Consider the following 17,225-nt stretch of genomic DNA (forward strand, 5'->3'; position numbering starts at 1 on the left):
AGTTATGTTTTTCAGAGAGAACCACTACATCTGTATATTTATAAAGATTTTATACGTTTCTAAAAGGTATCCATTGAAACCCAGATATACTGGCTAGCACACATGCCTGGAGCAACACACACACCAGATGTTACCCCCTGTGCCTGCTGCTTCTCCCCAGAAGATGCCTGAAGGCTTACTATTCGGACATGTGGAACCAGCGAGGCCCCAATGTGAGTGGGAGTGAGGCATGTTCCTAAAAGCAGTGGGATTGAGTGAAATTTTGCCTGGGAACAACGAGACCTCCCCCATCCAGAAAAACACCTTTCTCCCCTTAGTTCCAGAACACAATCTCTCTCTATATACCTAACCAGCCAGAAGATAGAAGGATTTCTCTGAGAAAACTGGCCCAAAAGAAAAGACCCATAGCTACTGACGTTTGTGGGTCCCCCAATGAAATGTCCAGCTTCCTGCTAGTTAACGAGACTTGCCCACACACAGCTCCACTCACGTTTCAGTACCTCACTCTTAATATGAAAGACTGGCCAAGGGTCAACATATACATGAGGAAATTTTAACATAAAAGTTAAAGAGCAAAGGTAACAGAAGAAAATGAACTCTGAAGAAAAATAGGTCATGCAGGGAACAGAAAAAAAAATTAAGTCATTAGAAAAATAAAAGAAGACAAGAAACATTCCAACATTCAAAAAATAAAGTTATCTTGGAAAATGGAAACATATGGCAGCATAAATTTAAAGGAAAAACCTTCAAAAGCAGGATGGGAAGTAAGAACTGAAATTTTCTAAGAAACAGAAAAGGCAAGAAAAGAAAGAAATGAGGGGATTATTCCAAGAGGCCCAACAACGGAAAAATAAGAACTTTAAAAAGAGAATGGAGGGCTTCCCTGGTGGTGCAGTGGTTAAGAATCCACCTGCCAACGCAGGTGACATGGGTTCGAGCGCTGGTCCGGGAAGATCCCACATGCTACAGAGCAACTAAGCCCGTGCGCCACAACTACTGAGCCTGCACTCTAGAGCCCGCGAGCCACAACTACTGAGCCCGTGCACCTAGAGCCCATGCTCTGCAACGAGAAGCCACTGCAATGAGAAGCCCGCGCACCGCAAGAGTAGCCCCCGCTCGCCGCAACTAGAGAAAGCCTGTGCGCAGCAATGAAGACCCAACGCAGCCGAAAATAAATAAATTAAATAAATTTAAAAAAAGAGAGAGAGTGGAAAAAACACAAAGTAGAAAATTTCAGAGAAGACAGACATGAAGATTGCTCATAACTGAAGGACATGAGTTTCACAGTGAAAGGACCTATTAAAACTTCAGAATAAAGACTGATAAAAACCTACTTTACAGCACTTCAGCTTGAAATTTCAGAACACCGAAAAAAGATTCTAAAAGTTTCTAGAAAGGAAAACAGTTTATATACAATAGAACAGGGATCAAAATGGCATCGTATTTCTCAGAAGCAATACTGAAAACTAGAAAGACAATAAAGCAATGCCTTCAATTCCAAAGGAAAATGACTTCCAACCGAGAATTCCATATCTAGTCAACCATGAATCAAATGAGAGGAAAGGGGAAAAGAACAATTTTCAGGGATGTAAGGCTCTCAAAATATTTTATCTCCCATGCTGCCTTTCTCAGTTAGTTACCTAACATCATGGCTCCAAAACAAAGGAAGATTCAGGTTCCAGGAAACAGGAATGTTACATATTAAAAGGTGAAGAATATTCCCAAGACAGCTACGTAGCAGCCTATGAAGCAAAGTTGGAGGGATGTCTCCGAAGTGAAAAATGGCATACAATCTGATGAGTTTATACTATTATGAGTTTTAAACCTCTGTCAGAGAATCGAGATTACTACACAAATGAAAAAAATGAAATAACTCCAGGAAACACAATGTTTTACGGGAAATAAGAGCGATCATGGTACATAAAGTCATAATAACCAAATAAATATAATTTACATAGTTAAAAACTTAATTGACTTAAAAAATCAACTATTTAGGAAAAGATAAGCGTCTAGGGGTGAGAAAGAGGAAAGGGTGGTTGGAGAATATAAAAGCATGTTAATCTTCCCCAGTGGGAAGCCTCTAGGTTATGTCCAACATTGAAAAAAACTCAAGAAATAGCATTATAAGCATGTCATTTAGAAATATAAAGGTAAATACAAAAACAAAAAGAGCTTCAAGGATTGAAAGTGATGGCCTCTACAAGTGAGACAAGGATGGGGACAGGAGAGGTAGGGAGTTGCTATTGGATCTGAACAGAGTTGGTATAAATGTTACTTTAAAAAAAAAATTTTTAAGCAGCGGAAAACATGTTCACGTCAGAGAAATCTCCTGAACGACCTGTAACTCCCGCCGTTCCTTTGCACGTCTCCTTTACCCTCTACTCACCATTAGGCCCTAACTCCCAGCTTAGCCTTGCCCCACACACTAAGAACAGTCCTGTCTTTACTTTGGAAAAACTGAGAAACTCTTACCAAAATAGCTCAGGTGAATCAGATTCTTACCCCCCTAACCAAATCGCAAGTGTGCCATCGTTCTAGGACTTGGGCAGCTTTTAAGTTCTCCTGGGCCTGAGCGCCTGGCCTGATACCTCGGCTAGGACCGACACCTGACCCCCAATTCCCGACCTATGTCCACCATTAGCCTTTCCTGCCTGGAAGTGAGTGCACCACCTCACATGACACTAATAAGTTTCTCGCCGGTCTGACAGGACACTCTCTGGTCTGCCACCGATTTCCTTACCTCGGTATCTGTCAATAGCATCCCTCTTGATCTTTTTTTTACCATGGCTGAGCAGTGTCAAAAGGCCACGTCTAGGGCTTCCCCGGTGGCACAGTGGTTGAGATTCCGCCTGCCGATGCAGGGGACACGGGTTCGTGCCCCGGTCCGGGAAGATCCCACATGCCGTGGAGTGGCTGGGCCCGTGAGCCATGGCCACTGAGCCTGCGCATCCGGAGCCTGTGCTCCGCAACGGGAGAGGCCACAACAATGAGAGGCCCGCGTACCGCAAAAAAAAAAAAAAAAAAAGGCTACGTCTAGATTCCAATTACCATTTACTCCCAGTCTGGTCAAGCCCGAGGCAAACCAATCCCTGTCCCATCACATATCAGCCACCAAAACAGACATGGAACTCCCACTATGATCACAACACAACTTGCAGCCCCAAAGGGAGAGGTACTGTTCAGTAATGCAAAGATTTGTGGAGAATTAAACCAACAGTTGCATCAAGTCCAATTTATTTTATGTCTCCTAGCCAGAAAACCGAGCTCATCTGATTCCTACTAGTGGTCTGCTCCAGTGAAACTTTAATCCCTCTTCTAGAATCTACTCCCTAGGGTCGACTGGGAAGGCAGCATTCACACCTCTCACTGCATACACCCCTGCCGCAGTTGGGAACCTTCAGGCTGCAGTGCACATCTGCACATGTACTCTCTTCTGATTCATTCTGTCAAGACCGTACACGATATTTTGCAGATCATGGTAGAACCTCAACCCACGTGTTAAAATAATTAAACACGCTAAGGAAATATTTGGCACTTTTTGACGACAAAAGTATATTTTATCTCTGATCCTCTCAGAGAAACACTTTAAGGTCTGTAGAAGTCTTTAAGGTTATCGACTCTGAACAAGCCTAGGTAACGGCAGAAATGCTGCTTACAGCGAGTCAGCAGTTCAACTGCACGTATGTTATCAGGGTTACTGCTACTTGGCTTTTGAGCCCCGTGATAATTTTTGAATGCATTTTCAGGTTAACAGTAAGCTGGGCAGTAAATCATCATAGGGTGGTAACAGAGAAGGATGATATGAGCCTGGAGGGTGGATGGAGTCTGATATGAACTTAATCCTTGCAACGATCCTGTGAGGTGACGGCTCTCTAAGAAGCCCCAGCTGAGAAAAAGTGTGTAGTTTGGCCAAGGTTCACAACAAATGAGTGGTGGAGCTAGGACTGGAGCCTGGGTCTTTCTGACTTCCAAGCCCATGACACCCACAAGCCTGTATCATCTTCCCTCGTGGAAAAGGGCTAGGCGGATTTTAAATCAGTAACAGTAACTATGAAGTGAAGAGTCTAGTTGTGGATAATGGGAAATAGACTCTTTCCTCTTGCTGTCTGTTCTGATGAGAAATATATCCAATAGTTTGCAGTTAACAGCATGAGCAGTTGGGTGGAAAGTACACAGCACATACAAAATCAGTGATCAATATTTGGTAGTAAATTTTTCATAAAGCTAAAATCAAATTAAGTGTCAGCAGTTAATATGACAAAGGGGATTAGACTTCCACCACTTAGATGTCTCCTTTTTTTAACTAAACATACATTTTTATTCTTATACTTTTTATCTACATTTTAAAAATTATTTATATTTTAAAATTATTTATAAAAATATACACATACACGGATACATGTGCACACATTTAAAAGAAAAAGTCAAAGGGTATATAAATATCACAGAAACATGAAAATTTAGAAGTGAGTCAGGACAAGCCTTAGGTAATCCAGCTTAGCTTCCCTCATTTCTTTAACATCTTTGATAGAATATAACCCAAGTTCCCTGCAGATCCCCAAAAGGAGAATTTCCTAGTGCCCAACTTTCCTCTGGGGCCCCTGGCTTCCCACAACTTGGCCAGACTCTCCCTCATTTTCTTTGCTTCTGTGTCTGAAAGGTCCTATTCCCAAGCCATATTCCAACTACTTTCTTATTTGCATCTAACCATTTTGGGGGATCTGGACTATGCCTAGCAGGATCACAACTCACTTTAAAGTGACCACCCCCTCCCATAAGAGAGCTACTTCCGGGACTTCCCTGGTGGTCTGTTGGTTAAGACTCCGCACTCCCAATGCAGGGGACTCAGGTTCAATCCCTGGTCAGGGAACTAGACCCTGCATGCCACAACTAAGACGTGGCACAGCCACGTAAATAAATAAATATATTTTTTTAATCTAATTAACAAAAAGAGTTACTTCCATGAAAGGAATTCTACCTCATTCCTGAGCCAAAGCACTCAAATCAGTGTCAGCTTTTTAAAAAATTTTTTAAATTATCATATAGTAAAATTGACCTTTTTTCGTGTACAATTTTATGCATTTAAGCACATATAACCAGTGACACAATCAAGATACAGAACAGTTCCATCAACCCAGAAAAGTCCCTTGTGTCACACTCTCTCCTCATCCCTAACTCCTGGGGACTACTGGTATGCTTTCTATCACTACAGTTTTATATTTTCAATACTGTCACATAATGGAATCATATAGTACCTAACCTTTTAAAACTGGATTCTTTCACTCAATATAACGCCTCTGAGATTCATCCAGGTTGTCATATGTATCAATAGTTTGTTCCTTTTTATTAGTGAGTAGTATTCTATTGTATTACGGATGTACCACAAAGCACCGTTTCCAGTTTTAAGCAATTATAAACAGAGATGCAATAAACATTCTTGTACAGGTTATTGTGTGAGAATAAGTTTTCCTTTCTCTGGAGTAAACACCCAGGACTGGGTAGTTAACCTTCCTGTATACAGTTGGGTTATTTTAAAAATCTAATATGGTAATCTCTGCATTGATTGTTTTGTTTGGACTATTTATATTTAATATAATTATTGATATGTTTGGATTCGTGATCTACCTTTTTATTATTTGCTTTGTTTCTTCCCTGTTTTTCATCACTCTTTTTCCTCATTCCTGCCTTCTTCTGCATTAAACATTTTCTACTTTTCCATTTTATTGTACTGTGGGGTTTTTATTGTATCTCCTTGTATAGTTACTTAAGTGAGTGCTCTAGAGATTACAATATATTTAGCTGTTCAAAATCTAATTAAATCAATAATTTACCATTTCAAGTGGAATTTAGAAACTTCCCCATGATATAGGTCTCTTTACCCCTCTCCCCTTTAAGTTATAGTAATCTTAAATATTACACCTGCATACATTGAAAACTCTACCACAATGTTATAATTTTTCATTTCAATCATCAAAATATTTTTAAAGAATTCAAGAAGAGAATAGTCTATTATATTTACCCAGATATCTACTATTTCTGTTGTTCTTCCTTCATTACTGATGTTCCAATATTCCTTCTGGTATCATTTCCCTTCTATCCAAAGAACTTCCTTTAACTATTATTTAGTACAGGTCTGTTGGCTGTAAATTTTCTGCTGTTTCCTTCATCTGAAAATGACTTTGTTCTACCTTCATTTATGAAGGCTTTTTTTTGTTTGTCTGTTCGTTTTTGCTGAATATAGAATTCTTGGTTGACTTCTTTTCTTTCAGCACTTTAAAAACACTGTGCCACTTATGGCCTCCATAGTTTCTAGGGTGAAATCCACATTCTCCTATAGGTAATATGTTGTTTTTCTTTGGCTGCTTTCAAGTATTTTCTTTGTCTTTAGTTTTTAGAAGTTTGATTATGATCTGTCTTGGTGTAGGTTTCTTTGGATGTATGTTGCTTGGTCTACTGACTTCTTGAATCTGTATATTTATGTCCTTCACCAACTTTGGAAATTTTTCAGCCATTATCATTTTCAGCACCACATTTTTTCTCTTCTGCTAGGACTGACGTGAATGTTAGACCTTCTGTTCTTGTCTCACAAGCCCCTGAAACCCTGTTAATATTTTTCTCAATATTTTTAACCTTTATTACTCAGTTTGCACAATTTCTATTGATTTATCTTCAACTTCACTGATTCTTTCCTCTGTCATCTCCATTCTACTACTGAAACCACCCAGTGAGTTTTTCATTTTGATTATTGTATTGGTTCTTCTTTATATCATCTATTTCTTGGCAAAGAATTTCATTTGTCCATTTGTTTCACAACAGTTTGAGCCAGTTTGTTGGAACATCTGTACAACAGCTGCTTTAAATAAAGTCTTCATCAGATAATCCCAACATCTATGTCATTCCAGCATTAGCATCTGTTGTCTCCCCCCATGCTAGTGGAGATTTCCCTGGGATTTCATATGCTGAGTATGATTGTATCATGAACATTTTGAATATTATACGACTGTGGGTCTTATTTAAATCTTCTGGAGAATGGTAACACTTTTATTTTTCAAAGCCTTTGCATGCTATCTGGATTTGTGTCCTGCATGCGCCACACAGTGGCCAGTCTGGAACCTGAGTGGTGGTCTATTAGGTAAATTCTCAAAGTCACTTACATGCTAAGTAGGATTAGATCAACACAAACAGCTCAGGGATGAGCCCAAGAGCTCATAGATAACTAAATGGAGTTGCTTTCCCAAGCTCCTCCTTCTCTGAGATCTCTCAGATACTTTCAGATTTCCTGGGGCTCCCTTTTTAGCCTACATACTGTACTTCCACAGCTGTGCTTGCCTCTGGGCCAAATGGCAGGAAGACCAGAAAAGGAAAATTGTAAACTCAGTGGTACTTCGCATTCTGGTCTTCTGTCCCAATCCACCTGCTATTATTTGCTTTTCAGAGCACTCAAATAGCTGCTCCATGCATTGTATCAAGGTTTTACAGTTGCATTCAGTAGGAGCGACAGGAAGGAATGTGCTTACTCTGTTCTGCCTGGAACTAGAAACCCAGAGTCTGACTTTCAAAGTAATATTTTTTTTTCCTGCTATTTGTGTGTGTTCACAAACTGTCTTTGTTCCACTTGGTTAAATTAAAAAAAAAAAAATTCAAAGGTGTAGCTTTCCCACAAATGTTCAAACTACAATTGTGTTTAACCTAAGAGCTGGATTCCTGGCTGTGGGCAGTATCTCTGAGCAGCTGATGCTTCATTTTAAGTTACCTGAGCATATCAAACACTTATTTGCTTGATCCTATGCTTGACTGCCCAAGTCTAAACAATCATGATGCCAAATCTTTTTAACTAAAGAATCAGAGACAAAGCTTAATTACAACAAAATTCAGAGTAGTAGCTCTCAGTTCAGGGCCAGGTGACTTTAATATTGGGCGTTAATGTTCACACACAAAGCCTGAAAACACTTCTACACTATGAAACATGTTTGAGAATATTTTTTTAAAGCCATAAATCTAAATTTACCATGTATGCATTTAGATGCAATAAGCCAAAATCACTAAGTCAATTAAAACATATGGAGGCCTGTCACAGGCAATGGGAAGGGAGAAGACTTTGTGTTTCTGAGTCATTAGCACTTCACTAGTCAGAATAAGATCAGCTGCAGTGACTCAGTTATTTTTAGGAACTCAGAATTGCCAACTATGGCATAATCTAATGCTGTAAAAGGATTTTAATAGAGAAAGATTGTATATTAGAAAGCTACCTCACAGCTCTGATAGAGGGAACCCTAAAAGCAGAAGGGACCACTGCAGCGGTGATACAGTGGCATATATAACTTGGTATAGTTAAATGCCCAAGTCCACCAGTTGAGAATTCAAGACGCCTCCAAGAAGACTGGAATCTTAATCCTCAGCACAAAATATTAACAGTCCCCCAAAGTTCAGCTCACGGGTTACCATGGATGCTTTCTGCTTCACGAAACTTTTGCTTTTTGTACAATGACAGCTCTGGATCACCTGCTTGGGTACCTACAAGAATTGGAGTGTAAGCTCCAGGAAGACTGTCTCTCATTAAAGAAATGCTGGGGAACACCTGTTGAAAATATAAAGTCTCTAGTATCAAAATGCAAAGTCAGGTTTTAAGATGTCTCAAATGACTGCCAAAAAAAAATTACACATTACGGTGCTATAATTCCTAATAAGGAGGGGAAAACAAACTGGTTATTTCAAATCACTGGAGGAGTTCAGGGGTATTTCAAAGCATCATCACCCTTTATGGGGGAATGGAGAAACTAAAACATTTTCGAAAGATACATGAATCAGAGAAGTGACAAAACCAAGACCAATCCATTTAGAAAATAAATTAATCTGCACTGGATTTACTAATACAAATAGAACATTGTTAAGAAAGCCCAGTCCACCCTGCCACACCGCCCCTGCCCCCTGCCCCCTCCTCCCGCAAGCCAGACCTGTATGTCTCCCTTACTACATGAGGCTTCCTCACATAGGTGTGATCAATTATGACCTCCATTGCCAGCCCCTCTCTCCCCTCTGGAGAATGGGGGGGTAGGGCTGAAAATGCCAAGCCTCTAATCATGGCTGGATCTTTCTGGTGACCAGGACCCACCCAGGAGCGCAACAAGAGTCACCTTATTAGAACAAAAGATGGGGCATTCCCTGGTGGCCTAGTGGTTAGGATTTCGAGCGCCCGGGTTCAATCCCTGGTCAGGGAACTGAGATTCTGCAAGCTGCACAGCGTAGCAAAAAAAAAAAAAAAAAAAAAAAAGACGCTCCTAGTACTCGCATCACTTAGAAATTCACAAGGCTTTCAAGAGCCCTGCACCAAGGAACGGGGGGCGCAATATATATATTAACTTAACACTAGCACTACTTTACCTCCTTAGAGCTCTAATTTTTTAACTTTGGCCTCCTTGCAAGGCAGCGAAAACCCATGGATGACCCAAAAGAGAATAAAAAACCCTCTATGTGAAATCACAAAATACACTGAGATGCTGACATGTTTTAACTATGCAATCACAGCAAAATACTTTCCACCCCACTTCTTTCCCAAGAGGCTGTGTTAAAAGTATTTTTTACTCACCATTTAAACTGTAGTAAATGTAAAAATTATCTTTGATTAAATCAAAGTTATAGCAATCACAAGTTGATTAGCTTTTTGAAAAAAATGAAAGCCCGGAAAATTGAAGTTATGATACAAATCCAAACCGTATCTCCCAAAAAAGTAGACACCTGATGTTAGTATACGTCCACTCAGTGCAAACTTTAAGGCAAGTGTTTTGACAATATTCCAGAAGCTTTAGAATTCTGCATGTTCCTTGATCCAACAGTCGAATTTCTACAAATGTATCCTAAAGGAATACTATAGGCTGCATTGCTACTAACAGAGAAAAATTAGAAATTGAGATTATACATTATAAATTGAAATATGCAGCCATTAGAAAGACTGATATAGATCCGTATGAACATCATCATGGAAAAATATTCATGACATATTAAGTGGAAAAGAAAGGTACAAAGAAGTATTACAGTGTGAATCCATTTGAAAATTACATTGATGTTTAAAAAATACTGGAAGGATATATTTCAAGGCAATAATGTTTTTTGTTCAGGGTGGTAGAATTAAAGAGTAAAACACTCTTACTTGCTTCTTGCTTATGGGTATTTAAACTGTGAGCAATACACATGTATTACTTTTGTAACAGGGAAAATTTTTAAGTTCTTTTAAAAGGACTTTTTACCACTTCCCTCTCTTATTCACATCTTTTTTCAACAACTCAAATTTTTTTCATGTGATGTAGCAACAGGAGACCATTTCCAAGACTGCAGATTGCTTACTGACTATTTTAGACTATATGCTACCTTATAAACAATATCTCTGTGCAATCACAATGCAAGATGAGATGCTTCTGGAGGGGCTTCCTAAAGACAGTTAATCCCACTTGATTTTTACAGATTGGGTAAATTTTTATCACAGCAGGCAAAACATCCCTGCACTGAGATCTATCTACTTTATCTATGGAACTGTAGTCCTCTGTCCATTTTCTTTTAAAAATGTGTGTATATAAACTCTCCAATCAGAATACAGAGACAGTCAGATTGGATTGATGCTCAAGACCAACTCTATGCAGTCTTTTTTCAAAACCTCTTTGAGTATAAACACACAGAAAAATAAAACACAAATGGATGGAAAATGATACCCCACGCTAACACTAATCAAAAGAAAGCTGAACTTGCTATATTCATGCGAGGCAAGGTAGATTTCAAGACAAAGAATACTATCAGGGATAAAGAATGGTATTTCATGATGTTAAAAGGAACAATTCATCACAAAGATCTGACGACCTTAAATATGTGCATGCCTAATAATAGAGCTTTAAAATACATATAGCAAAACTGATAGAGCCAGAAGAAATAAGCAAATCAGCAATAATAGTCAAGGATTAGGGATTCCCTGGTGGCGCAGTGGTTGAGAGCCTGCCTACCGATGCAGGGGACACGGGTTCATGCCCCGGTCCGGGAGGATCCCACATGCCGCGGAGCGGCTGGGCCCGTGAGCCATGGCCGCTGAGCCTGCGCGTCCGGAGCCTGTGCTCCGCAACGGGAGAGGCCACAACAGTGAGAGGCCCGCGTACCGCAAAAAATAAATAAATAAATAATAAAAAAAAGATTAACACTATTCTCTCAGTAACTAATATAACAAGTAAACAGAAAATCAATAAACATACAGAAGATCTGAACAACACTATCACCCAACTTGTCTAATTGACATTTATAAAACACTCTATCCATCAACAACAAAACACACATCCTTTTCCACTGCACACAGAGTACTTACCAAGATAGACCACATTCTGGGCCGTAAAACAAATCTGAATAAATTTAAAAGGCCTGAAATCATATAAAATATGTACCCTGACCCCAGGGTATTAAACTAGAAATCATTAACTGACAAATATCAGTAAAATTCCTATATATTTGGATGTTAAACTACACACTTCTAAATAACCTATGGGTCAAAGAAGAAAGCATAAGGGAAATTATTACAAAATATTTTGAACTGAATAAAAATAAAAACATCCAATTACAATTTGTGGAATACAGGTAAAGTGATGCTTAAAGGAAATTTTTAACATGAAATACTTATTAAAATAGAAGTGGCAAATCAGTGGTTTAAATTTTGCATTAATAGAAAAAATACAGTAAATTAAACACAGTAAACAAAAGGAAATAATATAAAAGTACAAATCAATGAAACCAAGAAAACCAAAAAAGATTAAAAATAATCACTAAAACCAAAACTTTTTCTTTGAAAATATTAATAAAACAGATTAACCCCTAGCCAGTCTAACCAGGAAACAGAGAAGACACAAATTACCTATATCAGGAAAAGAAATGTTACAGACATGAAAAGGATAATAAGGGAACACTGTGAACTATTTTTTGCTAATAAATTTGACAACCTAGGTGAAGTAGACAAATTCTGTGGAAGATACAAACTATGAAAAGTCACCGAAGATGAAACAGATGATCTAATTAGTCCTCCATCTCCTTTAAAAATTGAAATTGTAACTTAAAAATGTCCCCACAAAGAAAACTGTAGCCTCAGATGGCTTTACTGGTGATCCTACCAACCGTTTAAGTAAAAAATAATAACCTCTAATAAACCTGTATATAATATAGACAAACTCTTCTAGAAAACAGAAGAGCAAACACTTCCCAACTCATTTTATGAGGCTAGCATTACCCACGTAACAAAACCAAAGGCACTACAAGAAAAGAAAACAATAATCTTTATGAACATAAAATGCACAAATCCTAACAGAAGTGTTAGAAATCAAAAGCAGCAATATATAAAAATTACCAAGTGAGATTTATTCCATGAGTGCAAGGTTGGTTTAATACTCAAAAATAATCAATGTATTTCACCATCTTAACAGACAAAAAGGAAAAGCCCAAAAAGAAGAAAGAAAAGCAATATCATCACTTCAATAGGTTCAGAATAGCATTTAACTAAATTCAACACTCATGATTTTTTACAAAATGAATAAATATCAGAGAACTTCCTCAACTTGATAAAAGGCACCCAAGAAAAACCCACTGCTAACATCACACTTAATGGTGAAAACTAATGCTTTCTCTCTAAAATCAGGAACAAAGTGAGGATGTCCTTTTTTTTTTTTTTTACAACCTCTATTCATCATTGTACTAGAGTTCATTCTGTAAAATAAGGCAAAAAATAAAATAAAAGACATACAGACTGGGAAGGAAGAAATAAAACTGACTTGATTTATAGACATTGTCATTTATGTAGAAATTCCTAAGGAGTCTACAAAAAAGCATAACGAACTATTAAGAGAATTTGGCAAAGTGATTCAAGATCAATACACAGAAAATTAACCATATTTCTATAAACTACAAAAAATTAGAAATATCATGTGTAATGACATCAAAAACATTATAAATTTAGGGACAAACTATGTGCAAGACCTGTACACTGAGAAAGTACAAAATATTGCTAAGAAAAATTAAAGAAGACCCAAAAATGGAGATATACCATGTTCATAAATCACAAGATTCAATATCATTAAGATGTCAATCCTCCCCAAATTGATCTATAGATTCAGTGCAATCCTAATAAAAATCCCAGGAGGTTTTTTGATAGAAACTGAAAAGCTGATTCTCAGATATATATGCAAAAGCCAAGGACCTAGCATAGCCAAAACAGTTCTGAAAAAGTTAGAGGATTTATACGATTGCTCTGAAGATTTAGTATAAAGCTACAGTAATCTACATAGTGTAGAACTAAAGATAGACATGTACATTAAAAGCACAGAATGTCTAGAGATAGACCACCACACATTTGACCAATTGGTTTTCAAAGGTGCCAAGGAAGTCAGTGTGGGATAGTCTTTTCAGCAACTGTACTGAAAACTGGATATCCATATGCAAAACATGAACCCTGTCTAGAGATAGACCACCACACATATGGTCAACTGGTTTTCAACGGTGCCAAGGTAATTCAGTGGCGGATAAAGTCTTTCCAACAATGGTACTAGAAACTGGATATTCATACGCAAAAAAATTGATCACAGGTCTACATGTAAGTGCTAAACTATAAAATTTGAAGAAGAAAACTTAGGAGAAAAATCACTATAATCTTGAGTTAGGTAAAATTCTTAGGATATAGAAAGCATAAGTCATAAAGCTAAAACTGATAATTGGATTTCATCAAAATAAAAAGTTTTGCTCTTCAAAAGACACTTAAGAAAATGAAAAGGAAAACCACTGATTGAAAGAAAATATTTTCAAAATGTATCTCTGATAAAAGACTTGTAATTGTTCTTTATATATTCAAGATACATCTCAAAAATAGGACAAGCAATTTGATTTTTTAACAGGCAAAATATCTGAATATATACTTTGCCAAAATTAAGACATATGAATGGCTAAAAATAAGCATGTGAGAAGTTGCTGAAGATCATTAGTCACCAGCAAAATGCAGATTAAAACCCCAAGGAGACTCCATTATATATCAATTTGAATGGCTAAAATTGAAAAGACTTGGGACTTCTCTGGTGGCACAGTGGTTAAGAATCCACCTGCCAATGCAGGGGACACGGGTTCGAGCCCTGGTCTGGGAAGATCCCACATGCCGTGGAGCAACTAAGCCCGTGCACCACAACTACTGAGCCTGCGCTCTAGAGTCCATGAGCCACTACCAAAGCCCGCCCACCTAGAGCTCGTGCTCTGCAACAAGAGAAGCCACCGCAGTGAGAAGCCCGCGCACCGCAACGAAGAGTAGCCCCCGCTCACCGCAACTAGAGAAAGCCCGCGCGCAGCAACGAATACCCAACGCAGCCATAAATAAACAAACAAACAAATAAACAAAAGACTGACAATACCAAGTGATGGTGAGAATGGGAAGCAGCCATAACTTTTATAAACTGCCGGTGTAGGTACGGTCACTGAAAATCTGGAAGTTTCTTAGAAAGTCAAACATACACTTACCATATGAACCAGCAATCCCAATTCTAGGAATCTGCTGAAGAAAAGTGAAAACATATGTCTACACAAGGACTTGTACTCAAATGTTCATAGCAGATTTACTCAAAAAAGCCCAAATCTGGAAAAAAACCCAAATGTCCATCAACTGGTTAACGGATAAACAATGTGGTATATCCGTCAAACGGAGTAACACTCAGCAAACCAGCTACTGAGGCAACAAGACAGGAAGAACCTCAAAAGCATTATTCTAAGAAACCAGACACGGGAGACTACCTCATGCAGGATTCCATTTGTGTAAAATTCCAGAAGTGTCAAAACTATGGTGACAGGAATTCCCTGGCTGTCCAGAGGTTAGGATTCCACGCTTCCACTGCAGGGGGCATGGGTTTGATCCCTGGTCGGGGAACTAAGATCCCACGTGCTGCACAGCGTGGCCAAAGATAAATTTAAAAAACAAAACAGAACAAAACACTGTGGTGACAAAACGTAGATACAGGGAAAGTAGTTGGTGTGGAGATGGAATAGACTACGAAGGGCATAAGAGAAGTTTTGGTGGATGAAAAAATGTTCTCTTTCATGGTTGCAGTGGTGGTTACCTGATTCTCTATGACTTCAAATCTCATTAAATTGTACGCTTAAAATTGGTGAATCCTACAGTATGTAAATTACATCTCAATAGCGCTGTTCCAGTGATTTCCAGTGACCGTGCCATTTTACATTCATACCAGTAGTTTATGAAAGTTCTAGTTGCCCCCCATTCTCACTATCACTTGGTATTGTCAGTCCTTTTAATGTTAGCCATTCCAATTGATAGATAATGAAACATTAGGGGTCTCAATAGAGCTGTTAAAAATAAAGTACACCAGAAAAAGTATGAGCTTATCATACACGAGATATTTTATTAGGGGTCAAAAAAGAAATAAGAGTAGTTCTGCAATCAAGTTCACTCTGACTGAAGAGGCAACCAAGGCATATGAACTGACGTTATAGCACAGTGTAATGAAAGACACATGCGCAGGCTGCTAAAGGCAGCCCACGTGAGAGGCATCTAATCCAGCCCGTGGTGGAGGGGAGAGAGAGTTAGGAAAGGCTCCTTGGAAGAGGTAACCTCCACGAGGTGCCCTGAGTGATAAAGAGCTAGTTCTTCACTCATTCATTCATCCATCCATCCAAAGTGACCCAAAGTCTATAACAGCAGATTTAAAGATTTCATTATAATGAAGTAAATCCAAAGACAGAAATGGGCAAAGCACATTATGAGAGGACAAAGGATGAGTAACAAAGCCAGCCTGAGAGGGCCTAGGGAAAGCTTCCTAGGAGGAAACACCCAGAGTGGAGTCTCTAGGGCGGTGATTCACAACAGAAAGTGAGCAGCAGAAATCCCTTAGGAAACTTTTTCTAAATACATACACCTGAGTCCGTCCCAGCTTCCAGAATCAGAAAAGTTTAGGGAAGAAGAACAGACATCGGTAGTTTTTAAGTTGCCAGGTGATTCTGATATTAAGAAACACTGCATTGAAAAGCTTCACAACACTGGATTTGGTAACGATTTCTTGGACACCAAAGGCCCAGGAAACCAAAGAAAAAAACAAACAGAACTTCATTAAAATTTAAATATTTTGTTCATCAAAAGATACTATCAACAGAGGAAAAAAGGCAACCCACAGAATGGGAGAAAATATTTCCAACTCACATATCTGGTACGGGAATAATATATAAAGAACTTCTAAAACATAACGAAAAATAAACAACCCAATTCAAAGATTGGCAAAGGACTTAAATAGACATTTCTCCAAAGAACGTATATAAATGGCCAATAAGCACACGAAAAGATTCCCAACATCACTAATCATTAGGGAAATGTAAATCAAAACTACAATGATGGGCTTCCCTGGTGGCGCAGTGGTTGAGAGTCCGCCTGCCGATGCAGGGGACACGGGTTCGTGCCCCGGTCCGGGAAGATCCCACATGCCGCGGAGCGGCTGGGCCTGTGAGCCATGGCCGCTGAGCCTGCGCGTCCGGAGCCTGTGCTCCGCAACGGGAGAGGCCACAACGGTGAGAGGCCCGTGTACCGCCATAAAAAAAAAAAACACTACAATGAGATACCACCCCACATTCATGAGGACAGCTACTATCAAAAAAACAGAAAATAACAAGCGATGGTAAGGATGTCCTTGTGCACTGCTGGTGAGAATGTACAAAGGTACAGCCCCTACAGAAACCAGTATGGCAGTTCCCCCCCCAAAATTAAAAATCTGGCAATTCCACTTCCTGGTATATACCCAAGAGAAATGAAAGCAGGGTCTCAAAGAGATCTGTATCCACATGCTCTTGGAGGTATTATTCACAACAGCTAAAAAGAGAAAGAAACCCAGATGTCCACTGATGGATGAATGGATTTTAAAAAAAATGCAGTATATCATAGATTGGCCTATTGTTCAGCCTTAAAGAGGAACTTCTGACACTTGCTACAAAATGGATTATATGAAGTATGTAGTTAAAGTAGTCAAATTCATAGAGACAGAAAACAGAGTGGTAGTTGGGGGGATGGGGAGGAAATGGGGAGTCATCGTTTCAGTTTTACAAAATGAAGAGTTTTGGAGATAGACGGTGGTGATGGTGGTGACAGACAACATTATGAATGTATTCAATACCACCGAACTGTAAACTGAAAAACGGCTAAGGTGGTAAAGTTCACGTTAGGTATATTTTAC

The 17,225-nt window shown here is 38.8% G+C and overlaps 1 protein-coding gene across 10 annotated transcripts in view; it reads right to left on the reverse strand.

Annotated features, from left to right (window-relative positions):
• Nucleotides 1–17,225, reverse strand: part of HERC3 (HECT and RLD domain containing E3 ubiquitin protein ligase 3) — a 139,367-nt gene that overhangs the window by 94,074 nt on the left and 28,068 nt on the right. The gene's annotated exons all lie outside the window — the stretch shown is intronic.

The sequence above is a fragment of the Stenella coeruleoalba genome, assembly GCF_951394435.1.
Source record: "Stenella coeruleoalba genome assembly, chromosome: 4".
In the NCBI taxonomy this organism is placed as follows: domain Eukaryota; kingdom Metazoa; phylum Chordata; class Mammalia; order Artiodactyla; family Delphinidae; genus Stenella; species Stenella coeruleoalba.